Source organism: Sorex araneus, chromosome X, assembly GCF_027595985.1.
Source record: "Sorex araneus isolate mSorAra2 chromosome X, mSorAra2.pri, whole genome shotgun sequence".
Classification (NCBI taxonomy): domain Eukaryota; kingdom Metazoa; phylum Chordata; class Mammalia; order Eulipotyphla; family Soricidae; genus Sorex; species Sorex araneus.
In genome coordinates, this window is record NC_073313.1 from 374,272,837 (window position 1) to 374,294,660 (window position 21,824).

Here is a 21,824-nt window from a genome sequence, read left to right on the forward strand (position 1 = left end):
ATATATATTGTCAATACTCTTTGGCTCTTCTCATTGGCTTGGTGCTCCAAGATTAACTCAGTGACCACAGACATGGTACATGAACTAAAAAAGATAAATTACCCTTCCTACTTCATGGTGAGATGGTTTATCAAATAGTTCTTCCAAGTCAGGGACAACTAGACTCTATGTCTCCCAACTTACCCCTTCATTGCCCACTGTAAAATACCTTGAGGAACTACTTAGAGAGTCACTTACCATCTCTAATATATCCGATATGTGGTGGGTTTTCTCCCATCTCACACAGATTCTTTTGTGATTTTTCAGAAATTAACCAGTGTTGTTAGAATTGATGTTTCCTAATCCTCATTATATTCTTTCTATCCATTATATAATTTGTCTTTGATTTAAGCAGTATTTTTGTCACCCTGAGGAAAGGAAATTTCAAAGATATTACAATTCTTTTGCATGGTCACAGGGTGGCAGGCTCCTAAAGAGGTCTCCCTCCAGAGTTCTGTTCCTGCAGTCACATCTTCTTAGAGGCATAGCAACAGTGACTGTGGGTGGGGAGTGGGGAGAGAGACAAATGAACTTGAGCATGAAGTAAAAACTGTATGTCCTGAGTGAAATGCTTTAGAAGAAGAGACAAGTTTCTTGTCTTCTTGCTTGAACTCTTTTCTGATCCTGCTACTAGTTATGCCAGAGTCTTTGGGACCAGAAGATCTAGGCTACAATCCTAACTAAATTCTGTCATTTAATGTTTGGAGAGAGCCTCAGATAACAAGCGAACTACACACAAAGCTACTTTTTAATTTTAAAACATAGTATATCCTTTTAAAAAATAGCTAGAAAATATTTAACAAAGTAGTTAATGAAGCCAATGACTGAAGCGGTCATCGAAGCCCTAGCCAAACAGGGCATTCAAATTCAGTACATCAAGATCCTCCTCGAGCTGTATTATGGATTCATCACCAGGATCTCACCATTCTACAAGGAAGTGATCATTGACATAAAGCGAGGGGTTTGGCAGGGTGATACCATTTCACAGAAACTCTTCAGTGCCACCCTCGAGAACATCATGAGAAAACTGGAATGGGAAGGAATGGGAGTGAAGATAGACAGTCAGCAACTACACCACCTCTGCTTCGCTGATGACATTGTTCTCATAACACCAAACATTAGCCCAGTGGCATAAATGCTGGCTGACTTTGACCTCGAGTGTGGAAAGGTTGGACTACAGCTGAATCTCACCAAGACAATGTTCATGAAAAACAAATTAGTCCCTGATGTTCCATTTGCTCTCAATGGAACAAACATCTCCTAATGCAGCAGCTATGTGTACCTGGGTCGAGAACTCAACATGAGGAATGACTTGGAACCAGAACTGTGCAGGAGTGTTGGATATCATTGGTTTGTCCTTTCCCCCTTGCCACTAGGAGCTTAGGTTTATCAGTCACACCCATCAAAGTGCTCCCGAGTCACTCCCATTCCTTTGTTTATCTGTAACCATTTCTACCAGTTTATCTGCTCTTCCCTTAATCAAACTCTGTTAATTGGTAAGGTCAGAACTTCCTAGGACACTGAATATTATAACATTGCCTTTCTCTCCTCTTTATGCCTTTTGAATAATTTACTTTAAAGCTATGTCTTTTTTGTATAGACACAAGAAGACAATATTATGTTTTTATAACTTAAGACTTAATTGGCCTCGATATTCCCTCCTGGGCATCTGCTTTCTCCACTTAAGCCTCAGTTGCCCTCAGTTCCTAGCACCCCAAAGTAGGGTCCCCGACGTGGGACGGGAAGGATCCAGGGCAAGCGGTGAGTTATGTGCTACCCTGGCATCGAGATGGGCCTGGCCAAAGTGCCTAATTCTTAATTATAAGTTAAGAGCTTGATCATAGACAAATGCTGTCATGATCCAATAGTAATTATGACACTGGGACCCTGCCAGGGATAGGAAAGACTGACCTGGCCTGAGCACTGTAGTCTGAGATTGAGATGGCCCCAGGAGAGCAATTCTATAAGCTTTAATGCATCTCTTATTGTATCCATACAAAATAATTAATATTATGAATTCTTATATGTTTGCTGGCTGAGGAGAAGAGAAACACATTCATGGGACTCTGCCCTTGGGTGGATCCTCCTGCTGATAGAGAATTAAGTCCTAGGAGAAGCATCCCCTGAGGGAAAAGAACCTTACCCTATTGCTGACCACACCTATGTGTATGCCCCAACCCCTTCATGCGGTGGAGATTTAACTAGGCTGGAAGAGTGGGTCGGGGGCGAGAGATCCACAGGGCCAGATCCACGGGAGCCAGATCCACGGGGGCCAGATCCACGGGGGCCAGATCCACAGATCGAGAGAGAGACAGAGAGCCGGGAGAGAGGCAGAGAGAGAGAGAGAGAGAATGAAGTAGGATGGGGGAGAAAGAAGCAGGAGGAGAATCAGAGGAGAATGGAGATGGACATGAAATAAACCGATCGAGCAACCAGTTTGGCCTTCTTCCTTCCTTCGCCTGCCTCGCCGCCTGCGCGCACTTTTTTTTTATTTTTATTTTTATACACAGGAGGAAGAGAGCAGCGTGGAATGCCTTCAAGAGCATCGAAGAAGTGGTTAAGAAGACGAAGAACCTCCAGCTCCGGGCACATCTTTTCTACTCCACCGTTCTTCCTGCACTAACATACGCCTCAGAGATCTGGGCCCTACGCAAACAGGATGAGAACGATATTTGGGTATACCAAAGAGGAATTGAAAAAGCTATGCTAGGAGTATCATGTTTCACTCAAGTGAGAGAAGGAATCCAGAGTTCCGACCTCCGTCGACGGTCAAGAATCAGGGACACTGTCTCGTTTGCCAAGGTGTCGAAAATCAGATGGGCTGGACACGTAATGTTCAGAGACAACCACTGGACTAGAGCTGTTACTGACTAGATTCCATGGGACATCAAAAGACTGTGTGGCTGCCCACCGAGATGGTCAGACTTCTTCGTCAAAACCCTGAATGAACGGTTTGAGGCTCTTCCTGTTCCTGGAGCGAGCAGATCTCATTGGGCTACACTAGCATGCAACAGGGACGAATGAAGACATTACTGGCACCCACTTGAGCAAATCGAAGATCAATGGGATGACAAGTGATACAAGTGATTGAAAGTTAGATTTCAGCTGTGTTTGAAAAGCCACACTGTGAAGATGGAGCAAAAAGCAAACAGTCAAGAGCTGGGCCATAGTCTTGGGTCTGGGACCAACTTGCTATGTGACTTCTCTAGAACTACCTCTATCCACTGGCTGAATCTAAAGTGTTTTATACCTTGAAATTCCTCCTCTCATAAGGGCCTCATGTGCCTGAGACTATGAATTTAACTGAACTTCCTCCAGTTGTTCTGCCTCCCTCCAGGGTCTCCCCACCCCATCATGTCTGGTATCAGGTCAAGGGATTTGTCCTATATGCTTTTAAATGCCTTCCAGGTTTAAAGTGTCTATTATAATAGGAGAATAGGAGTATGTTAGTAGCCACAAAATCTACTTTATTTTTTTAAATGTTGAATTAAAAACCCATAAGCTAGTTGCTTAAAAACAAAATTGGTATGACCAGGTATGTGGCTCACTTCTTTGTAGTGAAGTATATGTCTTGCTTTAATGTGATCTGAGTTCTGTCTCCAGAACTTCAATAGAATTTAAAAAATTTTAAAAATTGGTGTTTAGACCTAGTAAGTATTTTAATTACTTTGAAATAGTTATGTAAACTATGTTGCTTTGTGAATAAAATTTGGGAAGGGAAGAAAAAAGAAATGAAATAAGTGTAAGTAAAAAACATTTCTGTAAATTTCTTTAACTGTAATTACAGTTCTTTAACTGTTTCTGCAGACAACAAATTCCTATATGTTCTGGTGGTTTTTAATGGATTTCCTGTCTGTCATTTTTATTGGTGCCATATTTTATCTCCATTGGTAAGTACATATTTATAATTTTAAATCAATGTTTTCCCAAATCAAAGTATCAATGGTTTTTATAGAAAGTTGAGATAAAAAGAGGTCTGGAGGCATAGTACTATGGATAAGGCTCTTGTCTTTCACATGGCCAACAAGTTCTATCCTCAGCATCCCATATGGTCCCCAGAGCTCATCAAGAATGGCTCAAGAGCCAAGTGTAACCCTTGAGTATTTCTGGGTATAGGCCAAAAGCAAAATAAGTAGTTTTGTTTTGTTTTTCACCATAATCCCTCCCAGTACATACCTGGGGAAACCAGGTTCATAATTTGAATTTCTCATTTCTTCTAATGCTGCCTTCCATACAACTTTTCAACTCTCACGAAAACTCAGTCAGTGTCTGCTACTACATGTTCATTGTGGATCACTTGGGAAGAGGATAAGGGTTGAAAGCAGTTCAGAACCACATGCCTGTGACTTCATCCTCAAAAATACCCTAGATATACGATATTGTGCAAAAAGACATTTCCAGGGAGACAGCATTTTAACCCTGACTTCCTGGGAGATGGAAATCACTACCCCTTTCCAGGTCATAGTTTTTTCACCTGTTTGAGAAATATACTGTGATAATCTTTGTTGTGCAAATAATAGGTTGCAAGATTCAAAGTAGGAGAGGGCAACTGTAGAATTGCAGCTAGAGATTAAGATTATTTAGAGCTCACACCAGGAAAACACACAAAGTAATGTCAATTGTTTTTTTTGTGTGCTTTCCTTTAAAAGGGGAAAATATAGTACTTCTACTTAAGTGAGACTTTAAATAATAGTGGGTTTATGTTTTCTGGTCACTACCCTGAATTACTGTTCTTTTTTTTTTTTTTGCAGAGGCATGTATGGGAGTGAAGGGTAAAAAGTGAATGAGACTCATGGATAATCTGCTTCCTTCTGGTGGAAAATTTAGTAACAAGAGGCACCAGTATATTACCTGAAGTAAAGTCCAGTGGCCAAGCCCATTCTTTTTTTTTTTTTTTTTTTGGCTTTTGGGTCACACCCGGCGATGCACAGGGGTTACTCCTGGCTCTTCACTCAGGAATTACCCCTGGCGGGATGCTGGGATTAGAACCCGGGTCGGCCGCGTGCAAGGCAAACGCCCTACCCGCTGTGCCAAGCCCATTCTTTCTCTTTTTCACTGCATCCAAGACACAGAATATGCTTCTCATATTTCTAACAATAACTGAGGATATCTGGAAAATTTAAAGACACTACTAGAGAGAAGTATATACAAACATATTCTGGAGGGTCCTGATATCAGGCTTCACTTTAGACTTCACTCTGACCAGTGAGATTCCGTGGTAGGTTCTGAGCATGTGTATGTGGTTTTGTTCATTTAGTCATATGTTTGCTCAACACAGTTTTGAGTAATCTCTTTGTGTCGGGCATACAGAGTGAAGATAACTTAATGTTGTCTTTGGAGATAACTTAAGATAGATGAGGAGTTACTCAGAAAAAAAAGCAAAGAGAAAGCAAGAGAAGTGTAGCAGTTGACACCATTGGACCAATTGCTTAGATACAGGCCATGATCACTGCCATCCCCTTTCAGGCTGAAGTGCCCATTCTGGCTTCGTTTATGGGTGATGAACATTGGAATATAAAGGAAGAAAACTGCAGAGATCATAGAACACTAAATTAGACTCTAGGCTCTGAATAGAAGCAGAAGTGGTAAATGAATTTTGATCAAAGGAATGTCATGCTTGGATTTCTGTGTCAAGGGAAAGTGGGGATGTGCTTCTTTGGCAGAATGACTTAGATTATGGGGCAATAAAACAGTTTCAGTAATGGGAAGAGCAGCTAGAATTTTATTTTTCAGAAGACAGTGATTTACAGTGAATTACTGGTCAGGGAAGTCAGTGCATTGTCAGAGGAAAAGAAATAGAAGGCAAAGAAGTCTTCAGGACCCTCCTTAGCTCCTGGAGCCTTAAGTAAAGCTGGTATAGTTTCACAGTCATGAGTTAAATTGTAGATAGCAGTGAATATTTTTTTATAAAAATCTTTCAAAGCAGGTATCTTCCATTTTGTTATATCTCCTCTTCTATTTGCAATACATAATTTTTCCTAGGTGGTTCTTAAGATTAAGATTTCTCCTTGTACAATAATGTCATGAAATTTGCTTATAAGTGGATGGTCATGGAGAGTATCATGCTAAGTGAAATGAGTCAGAAAGAAAGGGAGAGACATAGAATGACTGTACTCATTTGTGGAATAAAATAACATAATATGGGGCTGGAGAGATAGCACAGCGGGTAGGGCGTTTGCCTTGCACGCGGCCGACCCGGGTTCAAATCCCAGCATCCCATATGGTCCCCTGAGCACCGCCAAGGGTAATTCCTGAGTGCAGAGCCAGGAGTAACCCCTGTGCATCGCCGGGTGTGACCCAAAAACCAAAAAATAAATAAATAAATAAATAAAATAAAATAACATAATATGAGACTGAAATATTTGAAACAAAACAGATCATAGTTGAAGATTTTAATTTCTTTCCCACAAACTTTAGAACTAAACATATAAAATGTAGTATTAGATAGTATATAGAATTCTCAACAATTCTTTAGAACACCTTGAACTGATTTACATAAAATATACTTAATAAAATCACAGCAAACAATATTTTCAGATATATGTTTTAGATGGACGTATTTGTCTAAGACTATATATTAACCTTTAAAACACAACACAGTAAAAACATTTTAATATTATAATAATTTTAAAATATTATATAGTATGTTCTATGACACAAATAAATTAAAAATTAAGAAAATATCTAAAGATGCCTCTAAAAACTGAGAATTGGTATATTTCTAAACATTTTATTGATCAAGGGACCAATCACAAGAGGAATAAAAAATTATTTTACTATTGGTCAGAAAAATAGTATGAAGGTAAGATGCTTGTCTTGCATGCTATCAATCTGAGTTTGATCCCTGGTACTATATATGGTCCTCTACGTACTGCCAAGCTGAAATCTGATTTGTAGTTTTTGCCTTTGTTTTCATAGTTACTTTTGGTTTCTTGCTGTTGCTTCTTACATTTTGGTTTCTTTGAAATCAATTTATTTAAGGAAAAGTAATGAAACTGAAGAAAAGCATAATGCAGGTGATGTTCTAGATGGCATGAGAAAGTGGAAAGAGGGGGCTGGAGCAATAGCACAGCGAGTAGGGCGTTTGCCTTGCACGCGGCCGACCTGGGTTCAAATCCCAGCATCCCATATGGTCCCCTGAACACCGCCAGGAGTAATTCCTGAGTGCAGACCAGGAGTAACCCCTGTGCATCTCCAGGTGTGACCCAAAAAGAAAAAAAAAAGAAAGTGGAAAGAATCACAAAGGTATTATAATAGTCTAATAACTGAAATTTCAGAAGCACTGATAAAGTGATTTATGGCAAAGGTAGGTTACTTTTGTCTGCAAAAGTCTTAAGTTTCTTGGAGCAAAAGTTCACTATCACTAATTTAATAGATACTGCTCAGTTCTGCTCTCAGAATGCATAATCATCAGGAGTTGGTACAGAATTAATTTGCCAGGCTCTGATTTGAAGGATTATCTTGGGACCTATCCTAATTCTGCTAATTACCAATATACTCTTGGACAAGTTACTTTTCTTAGCCTCAGTGACCTCATCTATAGAATGGGAATATATATTTAGAGGTTTGTATATAATATATATAATACAAACCTCTAAAGACTATTGCAGAAAATTAATTAAAAATAAATCCTCTGTGGCAAGGGCCTAGTGAGTTCAGAATAAATTGGCCAGTTCTCTGACAAAGTGGCCTCCAGCCACTGAGATGGGTGTTCTCCAGCTCTGCAGAGGCCAGGCTCTTCCTCCTCAGCTTCTCCACAAAGGCAGCTCTGCACCTGGAGGTCCATTCCCCTATTGCGGGACATGATTCTAGAAGTGATTTCTCTCTGGGTAGGATAGGTTCCTGGGAACTGACTCTAGGAATACTCGAATAGTCTAGCCACCACTTACATCGTGGACCTAGTATTTGAAGCAGCTCAAACCCAAATTTTTATTTCACCTAAATGAAGTTTGAGCCAATCAATCTGGAATTTTCATGAATCTGAAATCAGATTTCAGCTAAAGTGTTGACACAGATATCGTCACTGTTCCTCCCATCTACCTGCAGATCCTCTATCAATTCTATGTACACAATTCTAACTTTAAAGGAGGAGGTTGCATCATTTGTGAGAGCTTCCTTGGGCCATCTGGCACCAACTTTGCTCACTAGCATGAGTTGTGTCATTCTGGGAACCCTTATGAGGATTCCTGTGGCCTGTCGACAGCACTTACCCAGTAAACAACGGGCATGGGAGTATCAGCATTTCAGTTCCCACCACGCTTGTCTAGGATAATGCTGGGGCATATGTTTTACACCAATTCCCAGAACTTCCCTGTGGAATTAAACTGCAGTGGTTTCGTGATTCTTCCTTCCCTTTCCTGTACATATAGTACATTTGCAGATAAACTCTGTACATGTATTAAATTCTTATTTCAGGGTCTGTTTCTGCAGGGTGATGGGGTAGGAACCCAAAAGACGACAGCATTATTTGCAAGTGATTATGTGCCAGAGGCCAATTTTTTTGTTACAAAGGACAGATTATTAAATACTAGGAAGTTTTAAAGATAAACTAGCACTAATTCTAGTCCCTTTCTTCAATGTAAATCCCAGTGACTAAAATAGAAAATGAAAAGAGAACACATTTTTTTTTTTAAAGTTACCATGGACTGGAGCAATAGCACAGTGGGTAGGGTGTTTGCCTTGCACGCGGCCGACCCGATTTCGATTCACCCACCCATCTCAGAAAGCCCAGCAAGCTACTGAGAGTATCCCACCTTACGGCAGAGCCTGGCAAGCTCCCTGTGGCGTATTCGATATGCCAAAAACAGTAACAACAAGTCTCACAATGGAGATGTTACTGGTGCCCGCTCAAGCAAATAGATGAAAAATGGGACAACAGTGATGTACTTGGCAGTGATGTACTGCCAAGAATGACTTATGACATAGAACCAAGAGTAAGTTTTGTGCATTTCTGAGTGTGGCCCAAAAACAAAAAAATAAGCACAATTTTTTAATTGTATAAAGTCATTGAATAAATATATTAGATCATAAATTTATAATCAGATAGTGGTAATAAATTAAGAAACATGTTTATAATAGTATTGACTTTTATGTTTGATGTATACTTATAGTTTTACACATTTACCACCACCAAAGTGCCAAACCTCCTCCACTGTCCATATATCACTTCTAATCTACTTCTTACTTTCTCTCCCCCAACCACCACTTTTAGTAATCTCAGTTCTGCAATCAAAGGCCACCAGTTTGTCATCTTTCCACACTGTCCATTTTCTTGTTCTGTTTTTCTGTATAATAGATTAAAGAGATCATCAGGTATTTGTTCTTGTCTTTCATATTGATTTCATTTAGCATGATGTCATTCAGCTCTATCCAAGTTTCAACAAATGACAATATTTTATCTTATCTTGTATATCATGGTATTCCATCGTGTATATACATATCTCAATTTCTTTATACGTATGTATATGATTGGACATTAGGGTGTTTTCCATAACCTGGCTATTGTACTTAGTGCTAAAATTAACATAGTTATGTATCTTTTGCAATTAATGTTTTTGTGTTTTCAGAATAGGAGCTAACAAGCACATAAGTCGGATCAGAATGGGTTAAAGACCTCAATATCAGACCGGAATCCATAAGGTACATGGTGGAAAATGTAGGCAAAATCCTCCATGATATTGAAGATAAAGGCATCTTCAAGGATAAAACACCAATGATTGGAAGTGGAAACAAATATAAACAAATGCTACTACATTAAACTAAAAAGCTTCTGCACCTCAAAAGAAACTGTGACTAAAATACAGAAAGAGTCTACAGACTGGAAAAAAATATTTACTCAATGCCCATCAGGTAAGGGCTTAATATCCAGGATATATAAGACACTGGTAGAACTTTACAAGAAGAAAATCTCTAACCTCATCAAAAAATGGGGAGAAGAAATTAACAGAAACTTCCTCAAAGAATAAATTCAAATGGCCAAAAGGCCCATGAAAAAATACTCTACATCGCTAATCTTCAGGGAGATGCAAATCAAAACAACAATGAGGTATCATCTCACACCACAGAACCAGCCTCCATCAGTAAGGATAAGAACAACCACTGCTGGTGCGGATGTGGGGAGAGAGGAACTCTTCTTCATTGTTGGTGGGAATGCCGACTGGTCCAGCCTTTTTGGAAAACAGTATGGACATTCTTCACAAAACTAGAAATTGAGCTTCCATTTGACCCAGAAATACCACTCCTGGGAATATATCCCGGATATGCAAAAAAAAAAAACCATAGTAGAAATGACATCTATGCTTATATGTTTATTGCAGCACTGTTTACAATAGCCAGAATCTGGAAAAAACCTGAGTGCCCAAGAACAAATGACTGGTTAAAGAAACAACAGTACATCTGTACAATGGAATACTATGCAGCTGTTAGAAGAGATGAAATCATGAAATTTTCATATAAGTGGATGGACATGGAGAGTTTAATGCTGAGTGAAATTAGAAAGAGAAAGGCATATATAGAACGACTGCACTCATTTGTGGAATATAAAATAGTGTAATACAGGACTAACACCTAAGGACAGTAGAGATAAGGGCCAGGAGGAACACACCAGGGCTTGGAAGCTGGCCCCACATGCTGGGGGAAAAGGCAGTTGGGATGGAGAAGGGACCACTAGATAAATGATGATGGGAGGGATTGCCTGGGATGGGAGATATGTGCTGTAAGTGGACCAAGGACCAAACACGATGGCCTCTTAGTATCTGCATTGCAAATCATAATGCCCAAAATTAGAGAGTAAGAAGGATTGTACCTGTCACAGAGGCAGGAAGTGGGATGGGGTGGGGGTGACCGCAGGGACACTGGGAACAAATGTGGTGGAAAATGTGCACTGGTGGAGAGATAGGTGCTCAAGAATTGTATGATTGAAATGTAATAATGAAAGTTTGTAAGTGTATCTCATGGTGATCCAATAAAGTTTATTTTAAAAAAAGAATAGAGGCTAAGAAATAGAATTGCTGGTTCATATTGAAGCTTCAACATTTTGAGAAATCACCAACTTTTTTCCATAAAAGTCTAGAAGATTTAATATCCATTGCTGATTTTTTTAAAAAAGCTCTTAACAAAAGAGGGATAGAAGAAATTTACCTCAATATATAAATGATCATATATACAAACCAAAAGTAAATATTATTCTTAATGGTGGGAAATTCAAAGCTATACCTCTGAGATCTGGCCTAAGGCAAAGACATTCATTCTTGGAAATGGAGAGATAGTAGAGTAGGTAGGACACTTACCTTGCACTCGGCCAACCTGGATTTGATCCCCAGCACCCCATATGGACCCCTGAGTCCCATTCGGAGTTATCCTTGAGTGCAGAGCCAGGAGTAAGCCCTGAGCACCACAGGGCGTGGCCCACAAATGAAAAGAGAAAATCCACTTTCTTCATTATTATTCAGTACAGTTTTGGAAATCCTTACAACAGACATTCAAGAAAAGAAAATAGAGGATTTCAAATGGGAAAAGAAGCTAAATTGTCATTATTCACAAATGACATGCTAGTATATATAGAAAACCCTGAAGACTAAACTAAAAGTTCTTAAGAACTAGAAACCAATGAAGCAGTGAAGAAGAAGACTACATAATTAAAATTTTGTTACATTTGTATGTGAAAACAACAAAATAGAAGAGAAAGAAATAAAACAGACAACTGCATTTAAAAGTCCAAAACTTCAAGTACATTAGAATCACTTTGGCAAAGTATGCAAAATATTGCACATTTAAAATTGTATGTCACAATTGAAAGAAATGGCAGAGGACAGTGGGAAATTGGGAGAGGGATGGTTGAAATTCATGTTCATGGATTGGAAGAATTAACATTGTTAAAATGATCATCTTGCCCAAAGTGTGATACATATTCAATGTGATCTCCTTCAAAATACTGATGGTATTCTTCAAGAACAGAAAAAATGTGTTAAAATTTGTATGGAATTATAGAACTCAAATAGCCAAAGCTATTTTGAGGTAAAAAAATAGTATGAGAGGTATTGCATTCCCTAATTTTGAATCATACTATAATGCTGTAATTATAGGTTAGGGCTGGAGTGATAGCACAGCAGGTAGGGCATTTGCATTGCACGAAGCCAACCCGGATTCGATTCCTCTGTCCATCTTGGAGAACTTGGCAAGCTACCAAGAGTATCCTGCCCGCACAGCAGAGCCTGGCAAGCTATCCGTGGCATATTCAATATGCGAAAAACAGTAACAAGTCTCACAGTGGAGACATTACTGATGCCTGCTCGAGCAAATCGATGAACAACAGGACGACAGTGCTACAGTGCTAATGCTGTAATAATCAAAACAATGTTAAAGACGGATTCAGACCAACACAATAGAATTGAGAGGCTATAAACAAAACTTCAGATATATTAACAAATTAATCTATGACAAAAGGGGCTGTGTATATGAAGTGGATCAAGAAAGTGTATTTCAATAGATGATGTCTGCAAAAATGGAGACTTTAAAAAAAGTTCTAGGGTAATGATTATGAACCCAGCCCTTAATAACAAAATCATTTCCCATTCTTTCATGTTTCTTCTTTATGTGAGCCTCTTTGATTTTTCACAGAGAGATATTTCAAAAGCTCATATATCTACTGCAAGGCTCAGTGATTGTGGTAGCTCATGTTGGTCACAAGCTCTTTCCTTCCCAGGGAAGAGTTCCATGTTTATGAACAACCTGCTGTGGTGGGAGGTGTTCCTGATTAGACTATGTCTCCATCTCTCCTATTCTTCTCAGCATGGGTCTTCCAATATTTATAGTAGATACATAGTTCTGCTTGTTTTCACTTTTTTTGGAAGAGAATTATTCTATATATAGTGATAAATTTCCTACATCTGTTGTAGATGAGTTCACGAACATCCTATTTTAGACTGCCATCTTTATGTACTGACACTATAATGTATAATATTTAAGCAAATATTCCTACAGAGTTCCTACTATATGTGAACCTTAGCCCCATATAATAGTTTTTATGCCCGGAAATAACTGGAAGCTCATAAATAAATTTGATCACAATCTTGAGGTAGGAAGTTTTAAAAAATGAGCAAATAGTAGTGGTTGGGCTGCAGGGAATATCTTAACATTTAAGTGATGATTATTAGTTCACTCAATAACTAATAATATTTGGGAAGTGAATCTGTATGTTTGTGTTTCTATCCTCCATAGATATTCCAGAGAAAGAGGATATAAGGAAACCCTGGACTCAAGCCTAAAGAACAGAGATAAATCCCTGCTAATGAGCATATCAGACTTTCAGTGCCTCCCAAAGGTGACATCCAGCCACCAAGATCCTTCTAGGTGAACATCAAAACACCACTAGTATTCCCTAAGAACATCAAAAGATCAAAATTCTAATTAAGGAATCATTAGACAGACCCCTCATCAAACTACATTGAGTTCCCTGTGAGAAAGACCCTAAGACTCACATTGCTTCCCAAAAAGGCCCCTGTCCTCTGTTCCCATTGCCTTTGAGTATTCACTTTTCCACCACCGTGTTTCTTTATATTCCACATATGAGAGAGATCATTCTGTGTTAGTCTCTCTTCCTCACTCCACTCAGCATCATACTCTCCAGGCACCTTCATGTAGCAGCAAATTGTCATGAACACAGCAGAGTATGGTGAGTGAGAGAGAGAAATTTTATGTCAGTGTTGTGATTCTTTAGAATTTTGTTATTATAAGTTAAAGTTATCCATTGATGCATATGTACTTTGTTTCTTTTGTATTATGATTTTTTAAATGTTGTGGTCAACATCCTTGGCTATGTATGTTGACTTTTTTTGTTTGACCTTAGAATAGTTCTGAATTTGTTCATACATTGATTATACTTCACCTGCTTTTTATCCGCTAGTTTCCATTAGACATATTCAGTATCATGTTTAGGTTTTTTATATGACTAAATCATTGCATTAGAATAGGAATTTATGGCCCGTTTTAGTTTTATTTCAAAGGCAATAAATTGGGCTATGTGCAATATGACTAATAATATTTCCTTACTTTTTCCAGTTATCCTTATTAAAAATATTCTCTCCCAAGATGCAGACCAGGAAGTGAGGAGGAAGGGGGATAATGATTAACAGTTTATTTCAATTGCTCTCAAGTCCTGGCTGGGTGGGTGAGTGATAATTCATAGATTTGGATGATGGATAAATGAAGGTTCATTGTAAGTTCTCTTCATTTGTTTGGAATTTAGGAATATTTAGAATTATATTTGCTATCTAGGTGCTGGAGTGATAGCAGAGCGGGTAGGGCATTTGCCTTGCATGCGGCTGACCCAGGTTCGATTGTTCCATCCCTCTCAGAGACCCTGACAAGCTACCGAGAGTATCCCGCCCACACGGCAGAGCCTGGCAAGCTACCCATGGCATATTCAATATGCCAAAAACAGTAACAACGAGTCTCACAATGAAGACGTTACTGGTGCCCGCTCGAACAAATTGATGAACAACTGGACGACAGTGCTACAGTGTACCTGTCAGTGTGTGTGTGCATCTAGGTGCTAAAAAGGATTCTAAGATGAAATAGGCAACATCTAAATCTCTAGATTCCTTTTTGTAACTGAAATACTTTTCAATATTTCAGTTTAGAGTTTTTCAGTATTTCAGTATAGAGTCTCTTGCCCCCTTGTCTGGCTGTCTTCCCCGGGGCCCCTGCGGTGGGGTGGGGGGACTTCAGTTTCCCTCCCCGCCCCGAGCAGAGCTCCCGCAGCTAAAGACCTCTGGAGCCTAGCCAGAGCTATGCTCAAGGCCCCTCTCCACACGTTTTGACAAGCCTCATGCATGAAGGAACCAGCAGAGTAACCCAACTGTGTGGGACCTGGGGCTGAGACCTCCAAACCTGCTCGGATTGGGACTGAACCTCTTCCGCCCGGATTCCCCATTTTCCAGTAGCTAGGCGGTCACACCCAGGGATTGCCCCCTGCGCCGTGTAATCCCATCAACAGCCAACATCCAGAGACTATAAGATCAAGCTCCCATCTTATAGCCAGAGGGAGAACCTGGCAAGCTACAGAGAGTTTCCTGCCCACATGGGAGAGCCTCGTAAACTTCCCATGGCGTATTCATCTGCCCAAACCAGTAACAATGCTGGGTCTCATTCCCCTGACCCTGAAAGAGCCTCCAATGTGGCACCATTGAAAAGGACGAGTAAAGAGAAGCTCCTAAAATCTCAGGGCTAGGACGAATGGAGATGTCACTGAGACCGCTCGAGAAATTCGACAATCAACAGGATGATGATAATGATAATGATGATGATGATAATGATGAACTGAAATATTTTATATATAACATAGACCATAATGTAAATTGAAGATGTAGAGAACATCACTGATATAATTGTATATTGTAGCAAGATTGACATTGTAGCACTCATCGGCACCTCTACATTTGTAGTAGCTAGATCAAGTTCCATTCTTTTTAAAGGTGTAATGATACACTGTTGTGTATAGTCACTGAAGGGTGCATATATCTCTAGGGCTTATTTACTACTCATAAATTTGTCCCATTAAACAATGTCCACACTGTCACTGAGCTCCCACCCCCCCTGGTAACTACCACTTCATTCTAATTTTTATAAGTTGTGCCTTTTGTAATGATTGATACACAGTGCTTGTCTCTCTGTGACTTCTCACTGTCATAGTGTGTCAATCTGGCACTGTCACGCAATATGTCAGGCTATCCTCCTTTCTCACTGTAGTGTTTCATTGTTCATGTTTTCCTTCTTTATTCACTGCTGTTTCCGGTTTTTGACTATTGTAAATAATGCTGTAATGAACTTGAGGGTGTAGCTACCTTTTCAATTTAGTAATTTTTCCCCTCCAGATAAGAACCCAGAAGTGGACTGAATTACATGGTGGTTGGTTGGTTGGTTGGTTGGTTGGTTGGTTGGTTGGTTGGTTTGCAGGAAGGAGTTTTGTGGGAGGGGTCTCAGGGACACCAGGCAATACTCTGTTGGTTGATAGTACCATGTAATGCAGGGCTGGGGGGGTGAAGGCAGTGCCAAAACCAGGGCCTCACATGTACAAGGCATGCATCAAGTCATTTGAGCTATCTCCCAGCCTGACAATTTTATGTATAAAATTTTTAAATTTTTTGAAAATTGAATTACAGTGAGATATACAATTAAAAAGTTGTTCATGATTGGGTTTCAGACATAAAATGTTTCAACACCCATCCCTTCATGTACATATCCTACCACCAATGTCCCCAGTTTCCCTCCCTCACCCCCTGCGTGTTCCCCCGGAGATCTCTCCGGCCCGCGGAGAGACACAGTGGAAAGCGCTCCTAATTGGGTGGGTTCTGTGAGCGGTTCCGACCTGAAATAAAACTAGTGAGGATAATAAATAGGGGGCCCAAGACGACACATGCCGATCAAGGGCAACTTTATTAACTGCCACGCTGGTTTTATACTTTTCTTAGCAGGGGGTTGGTACATAAGTTGTCAATCATCAGGGAAGTGTCTTCTCAGACCAAATAAGGAAAGGTTTGGGGTGTATTAGGTGGGCTTACAACATTCTTCAAGAGTAGATTGAGAAATAGTGGGGAGGGGAAGGCAAGGGTTTATCTGGCAGGAGCATCTGGCAAGAGGAAGGCACAAGGTAGAGGAAGGTATTCTACTTAATGGGGGGCTTAATGGCGTCTCTTAGTTAACTGCCCTGGGCTACTTTTACCTCTTGAGTTTGGCTATTTCCTTTGTCACAAGGGCACCTTTGCCTCAGGTCAAGCAAAGCTGGTAATGGAATTTTCCGGTTTGTCCAGGGTAAAGGTTTTGGGGTCCTCTTTTGTTCAGGGTCCTGAGCAGTCCCCAACAACCCCCAGCCTCTATAATAGACACTTCTCTCTCTGTCTCTCTGTCTCTCTGTCTCTGTCTCTGTCTCTCTCACTCTCTCTCACCTTTTGGGCATTATGATTTTTAACACAGATACTTAAAGGTTTTCAGGTATATCCCTTTACCTACTTTCAACACTCAGTTCCTGTCCAAAATGATCATTCTCAACTATTATTGCCATTGTGGTCTCTTCTCTATCCTAACTTTCCTTCTCTTCCCACATACTTTTGTGGCAAGCTTCCAACTGTGGACCAGTCCTCCTGACCCTTGTTTTCCTTAGCCTTGGATAATAGTCTCATACTATGTTTTTTTTTAAGTCCCACAAATGAGTGCAATCATTCTACATCTTTCTCTCATTCTCACTCATTTCATTTAACATGATATTCTCCATGTCCACCCATTTATAAGAAAATTTCGTGACTTAATTTTCATAATAGTTGCATAATATTCCATTGTGTAGATGTACCATAGTTCCTTTATCCAGTCTTCTGTTCTCAAGCACCCAGGTTGTTTCCAGATTCTGGCTATTGTGAATGATGCTGTAATGAACATAGAATACAGGTCCAGACTTTTTGGAAAACAATATGGACATTTCTAAAAAAAAAAAACAAAAACCTAGAAATTGAGCTTCCATTTGACCCAGTAATACCACTTCTGGGGACCCTCTTCGCCTAAAGACTTTGATTCCAGAGACCTAACACATTTTGGCATCCGGCGCAGCTTCTTACAGCAATGCACTGGGACTGTGAGCTGGGCTACAACCCCGCGAAGCCCGGGGATGGATCTTTCCTCTCCACCCTGTCTTTCTGCATGGAAAATGGCGGCGGCAGCAACATCCACATGGCAGGAGCCACCTTCTAAGACTCCTAACCCAGAGGTATATGGTTTTTACACTTGGGGCTCCTAGGGAATCATGGGAAGTGGGTGTAACCGGCACGCCCTCGGCCCAGATAAATCCGGAGCTGCTGAGAGCGAAACAGACCCTCTGTGCCTAAAGACTTTGATTCCAGAGACCTAACACATTTGGGCATCCAGCGCAGCTTCTTACAGCCGGCCGAGAAGAGGAAATATCCCTCTTTCCCGGTTGTTTCCCATTTTCAGGGAGAAACGCGGCGTGGCGTCCACCATACTATGAGGCGAGGGAAGGGGGATGAGGGGAAAAAAAAATGGAAAAGGAAAAAGGGAATAAAAAAGAGTTATGTATTTGGAGCAGTGGGGCTACATATCTCTTCATCCTCAGCAATGGAAAACTAATTATCAAATGCTTCCTTGGTAGTAGGGTTGTCTTTCTTGGGGGGAAACTCCAATAACAATAGTGAGTTTTGTGTTGAAATATGGAAGGTAATCACGGTAAAGAGAAAATGAAGTGAAATTTATCAGTTATACAGTTGGGGGCAGGGGCGGGAGGTATACTGGGGTTTTTGGTGGTGGAATATGGGCACTGGTGAAGGGATGGGTGTTTGAATATTGTATAACTGAGACATAAGCCTGAGAACTTTGTAACTTTCCACATGGTGATTCAATTAAAAAAATAATAATAATCCATTCTGAGACAAAAAAAATACCACTTCTGGGAATATAACCTGGGGGTCCCCCACAACACACACACACACACACACACACACACACACACACACACACACATACTTTTTGAGGAATCTCTGCACTGACTTTATTGGTGTTTGCATTTTCCCAGTAGTCCACATGGGCTCCTATTCTCCATACACTTGACAGCACTTGCTTCTTGTCTGGGGTAATAGCTCTTCTCCCAGGTCTGAGATGAAGTCTCAGTGTGCTCAGGTCTGTATTATTTCCTAATGATAGTAGGGTAGAAACATTTTAAGTCTGTATGTGATCTTTTTGGGGGGGTGGGTGGGATGGGAGGAGAGGAGGCACAACAGCAGTGTCCAAGACTTACTCCTACCTCTATTCTCGAGTGACTCCTGGTGGTGCTCGGGGAACCAGATGTGATGCCAGTGATTTGAACAGGGTGGAATTTACAGCAACCACATGCAAGAGAATATGCTTACTGTTCTCTCTCCAAGAAGATATGGAACACCGAACATCAGGTAAGCAACAGGAGAGGTCTCCAAGCCATCCTCCATTAGGATCAATTTGGGGGAGGGGGAGTAGGATATTATTTAAAAGTGAGGCAAAAAGGCAACACCCAAGAACCTGGATGTTGGGAATCTGTTAGGGCAGGTACCATGTAGGGCTTGCCAGCTGCCACAACTGCTTTCAGCAGGGGGCATCGTGGGGGCTCTTCACAGGGTTCAGCGGTACTCTGACACTGGAGTCACACCCCCGTGCCTGGAATTCTCCTCACCAATGTGGACCAGTGAACGTGGTTTCACTGAACTTCTCCCTCTTTCTTTCTATTTGCCGCTCCTTTGGAGAGTGCCAGGTCCTGGCTCTGGCACCTGTGGCCCCTTGCCTTCTGCACCTCACTCCAAACCATCCCATCCCAAACACACACCATTGCTCCTCTCCAAGGGTCCCTCCTGCCCCTTCGGGAGCCTGACCCTGTTCCCCTCCTGCCTGAGTGAAGTCTTAGATTGATTCCAGTCCCCCAGTGGTGCCGACCAGACAGCCTGTGAGGAAAAGTCTCACCTAATCCCATCAAAACGCAGTCACACAAATCCAGGGGTAAAGAAGCCATCTGCAAAGAGGCCAGAGGAAGAGGACGGCACACCCAGAAAGCAAAAATAAAGGCTGTGTCTGGGGCAGTGCACAGGAGGAGGAGGGAAGCACCCAGAGCTTCATGGAGGCACATAAGGGTATCGGTGGGTATGCAAATACTAAAGGAATCCAACAGCCAGAGCCTCAGGCCACAGGCACCTGCAGAGGCTTCCTGGTGAAGCAGAAATCTGATGCGTGTGTATCTGGATGTAGGACAACAAAAATTACATCTCATGGAAACAGAGACAAACTGCTTCTTAGTATGTCACTGTTTTACAGCATTGAACAGCCCTAAGCAACAGGAATAGAGAAGGATGGGAGTTTGAAACATACGTCAAGAGTAGAGCGCTGAGCAGAGACAATGGGTACAAGGGCCTCCTTTACAGTGAAGGTTCTGAATTCATAAAACTGAGTCAACTGAAAAATACGGGGGTGGGGGTTAGTGAACCAAGTCTCTTAGTCATTTTTCGGGGAGGAATGAAATTCTGATGTAAGTCTCCACAGTAAAAGTTACCACCTCGTCCCTGGGTGGGCTCGAACCACCAACCTTTCGGTTAACAGCCGAACGCGCTAACCGATTGCGCCACAGAGACCTACGGGTAGTGCGCCCCCTGCGTCTAGCGAGCCTTCCCTGCTAGGCGGAGCTGCGGGCCGGCGTTCGCACTCACCGCCAGGCGGTGGCGACTGGCCCCGCACTGGGCACGGGAGCCGTGCGCGGAGCCGTGTGCGGGACACGGGAGCCGTGCGCGGAGCCGTGTGCGGGGCACGGGAGCCGTGTGCGGAGCCGTGTGCGGGGCACGGGAGCCGTGTGCGGGGCACGGGAGCCGTGTGCGGAGCCGTGTGCGGGGCACGGGAGCCGTGTGCGGAGGCCTGCGCGGGGCACGGGAGCCGTGCGCGGAGCCGTGTGCGGGACACGGGAGCCGTGTGCGGAGCCGTGTGCGGGGCACGGGAGCCGTGCGCGGGGCACGGGAGCCGTGTGCGGAGGCCTGCGCGGGGCACGGGAGCCGTGTGCGGAGCCGTGTGCGGGGCACGGGAGCCGTGCGCGGAGGCGTGTGCGGGACACGGGAGTCGTGTGCGGGGCACGGGAGCCGTGTGCGGGGGCCTGCGCGGGGCACGGGGGAGCCGTGTGCGGGGGCCTGCGCGGGGCACGGGGGAGCCGTGTGCGGGGCACGGGAGCCGTGCGCGGAGACCTGCGCGAGGCCAGGGCTGCGGGACGACCACGGCCGCGTGGGATGCCGGCCCCGCGCGCCGCGGGCGGTCCCCCCCCCCCCCGGTGCGCCCCTCCTGCGGCGCTGGGAAGTGCAGGAAGCAGCGGGAGGGGCGGCCCGGGACTGGGAAGGGACAGAGGGACAGGACGGAGTCTCAGGAACTTGTGCCGAGACCCGCGGCCCCAGGGGGAAGGGCGAGGACGGAAGCTGTGGCCGCGCCGGACTCCGGCCTCTAGTGGCGGCCCGAGGGGCCCGGGTGGGAACTTAAGCCCTGGCACTCGGGCCGCGGCGCGCCTTTCTCCCCAGGGCTCTGGAGCAAAGCGCGAAGGGTGGACTGGCTTCCCGTTGTCCCGCAGCCTGGGCGTGTCCGAAGTCCAGGGGGCAGGGAGTAAGTGTCTGCGGGCCAAGAGCGTCCGCAGAATTCGGGCGTGGAGGGATCACGGAAAGCCCGTCCTGACGCCGTCTGGGCGCTCACGGGCCAGAAGCCTCTGAGGATGCGAAATCGAGGGCTCCCACCCTGGGTCGCCCCGCCCGCGCCTCGTGCCTGTCGTGCCCCCGAAGGGTCGGTGCGCTAGGAAACAATACAGTGGGTGCGGGTCAGGAGACGGAGACCAGCCGTCTTCCCTGGTGGTCTAGTGGTTAGGATTCGGCGCTTTCACCGCCGCGGCCCGGGTTCGATTCCCGGCCAGGGAACGTCTTTTGGCACCTCAGCAGACGCACCTGGGCGCCCATAGCCTCAGACCCGCAACGAAGGCTTTGGGCCCCGCTCCCTTCTTCCCGCCCCCGGAAGCGGGGTGCGCCTCTGGGCCTCCGAGCCCCCTCTCTGCCCCACGCAGAGGGTGCCAGCGCCCGCGCCCCCCGGCCCCGCAGGGCCGCCCCGGTCGCGGCGGGGTCAGCGGGGAAGGGGCCCACAGGGCCCAGGGGCCCAAGGAACCGAGTCGTCCCGTGCCCCGCTTCCGGGATGTGGCGCGGGTTACCCCAGCAAAAGTCGGGACGACAGAATTCTTAAGGCCGGTGTAG

At 43.4% G+C, this 21,824-nt stretch overlaps 2 non-coding genes across 2 annotated transcripts; one reads left to right on the forward strand and one right to left on the reverse strand.

The window, feature by feature from the left end:
* Window positions 1–20,115: 20,115 nt before the first annotated feature.
* On the reverse strand, window positions 20,116–20,189 carry TRNAN-GUU (transfer RNA asparagine (anticodon GUU)). The gene has a single exon. It is a non-coding gene; the product is annotated as a tRNA-Asn (tRNA).
* A 1,236-nt stretch (window positions 20,190–21,425) lies between these two features.
* TRNAE-UUC (transfer RNA glutamic acid (anticodon UUC)) lies at window positions 21,426–21,497 on the forward strand. The gene has a single exon. It is a non-coding gene; the product is annotated as a tRNA-Glu (tRNA).
* Window positions 21,498–21,824: the final 327 nt, after the last annotated feature.